Source organism: Antechinus flavipes, chromosome 2 (genome assembly GCF_016432865.1).
Source record: "Antechinus flavipes isolate AdamAnt ecotype Samford, QLD, Australia chromosome 2, AdamAnt_v2, whole genome shotgun sequence".
Taxonomy (NCBI): Eukaryota; Metazoa; Chordata; class Mammalia; order Dasyuromorphia; family Dasyuridae; genus Antechinus; species Antechinus flavipes.
In genome coordinates this window covers 44,614,479-44,616,897 of record NC_067399.1, presented here as the reverse complement: position 1 = coordinate 44,616,897, position 2,419 = coordinate 44,614,479, and positions in this window count along the sequence as shown.

The window sequence follows — 2,419 nt, the reverse complement described above, 5'->3', positions numbered from 1 at the left end:
AACGTTGTTTGCCTCAGTTTCCTCATCTGTAAAATGAACTTACAAACCACCCCAGTATCTTTGCCAAGGAAACCCCAAATGGGGTCAGACACAACTCAACAAGAACGGTTCATCTAAATCTGTAGATACACTTTTGCATCTGGTAATATTACCATGAGCCTGCATCAGGGTAGGGTTCAGGAGTGCATAAACCTCTTCTTATATTCCACAAGCCTCCCGGCCTTAAGTTTGACAAAGTACAGAGACATTTACTAGGACTCTAGCGTCTGTGATCCCAAAGAACATGGAGGTCTAGTCATCCCTAAAGAAGAAAAGGCTCTGACTTCTCCCTAGGAGTGCCCATTTAGCTTGTCCCCCCCCTCCTACAGTGAGCCTCCATGAACCCCCTGTGCCTGAAATTACTTTGTATGGACAAGGAGATTGAGCTTTGAATGGGACAAAAGCTTCCCCACTGCCCGGTATCTATAACATGCGTAGCTCTGGTGCCCTCCACAGCCTGGGAACAACCAAGAACTAGGGACACCTGGAGGGTGAGCCTGGCTGGACGAGAGGGCTGGCAGGAGACGGAACTGACTCCTCGGTGGAGGGCAGTGCAGGCTCCCGATACCAGACCATGGCTGCCATGGACAGGGTATATGCCAAAGGGGACCATTCCACGTCCCATCCCTGGAAGATCTAATTGTCTGAGGAGACAGAGATCCTTTAATTAAGAGAATACATGTAAAGCATTTTATAAACCTCAAATGGCTATAGAAATATCAGCTCTTGTTAATGTTCTCTTATTACTCTCATTTTGAAGTTGTTTATTCAAGTAGCCCTGAGCTTTCCCTTCCAGCCAATCTCTGTACTGTGGCATCTGTACCAAGGTCACCATCCTCAAACATGGAGGCCACTCCTGGGATGCAGGGCTCTGAAAGGTGAATGTTCTGCTTGGCAATTCCACGTTATATCATCCATGTTTACGCCTCCCCTTTTGCAGACCCTTTTTGTGTTTTATTTCATTAAATTAGCACTTCCTTGAGAGCAGGAACTGTCTTGCTTATTTTTATATTCTTGGCACTTAGCATGGTGTTTGACATATAGTGAATACTTAATAACTGCTTGCATGAGCTCTCTCCCTTTCTCTCCATATATGTATTTTTATTGTTTATAATTGTTTTTTATTTTCAAATATATACATGGGTAATTTTCAGCATTCACCCCTACAAAACCCTGTGTTGTCATTTTTCCCCTCCCTTATTCCCTCCCTCTCTCCCCCCGCTGGCAAGTGATCCAATTAAACATGTTAAACATGTGCAATTTCGGGGCAGCTAGGTGGTCCAGAGGATAGAGTACCAGCCCTGAAGTCAGGAGGAAATGAGTTCAAATCTGGCTGAGACACTTAACACTTCCTAGCTTTGTGACCCTGCACAAATCACTTAACCCCAATTGCCTCAGGAAAAAAAAATGCAATTCCTCTATACATATTTCCACAAATATCATGTTGCCCAAGAAAAATCAGATCAAAAAGGAAAAAAATGTCTCTCTGTATTTGTAAACATACACATATGTCTGTCTCTTAGACACAGAGCCTTGAAGTGACGTCTGTTTGGTAGCTGTGAAGATAAGAATGGTAAGGATGGTGACAATGGTAAAGCAAGAAAGGCACGCTGAGGGTTATGACTTGGCAGATAGGTTGAGAACTTCAGCAGTTGGAATTAGAGCAACAATTAGTCTGTATGCTATGCTCTGGTCAGTCGCTGCCCACAAGTATTGAAGAGCCAGGGAAAGAATCCCAGAACCAGCTGGTTGCAATAGGAAAGCTACTTTGCCTTGACTTCCCCTTCTTGCCTTATGTTTTCCTGGAGTAGTGACTCCTCATTTATCCCACTTACTTCTCACAGCTTGGTTTTGTTGCTTCCTTAAAGATTTATATTAAATTCCACCTTTTGTTGGAAGTCTTTCCAAACCCCCACAACTTCCTCTCTGATAACTTTACATTGTATATAAGTCTTATGTGTATCCAGTTGTTTTCATGTTATCTCCTCCATTAGAGTGGAAGCCCTTTGAAGGCAGGGGCTATTTTACCTTTCTTTATATTTCTAGTGTTTAACATTGTACGGATACTTAAGAAATCCTTGATGTCCGATTGAATGTCCATCGCCATGCTGAAAAGAAATGTTTCTGGCCTCTGGTAAACTGCAATGATCATATTCTTTTGTGGTACCAAGAAAACAAAATTAGACATTCATGGATTATGGTATGGTTAAACAAATTGCGGAGTATGTGGGATGAAATTAGATCTATGATGTAGGGCATTCCAGACAAAGAGATTCCCTTTACCAAGAACCTTCTCCCCCATCTCAGTATCTCCTCCATAATTAGAGTCTTAGAGCTCCATCTAGAGTGCTAAGAGAGATTGAGTAATTTGCCCAGTCAT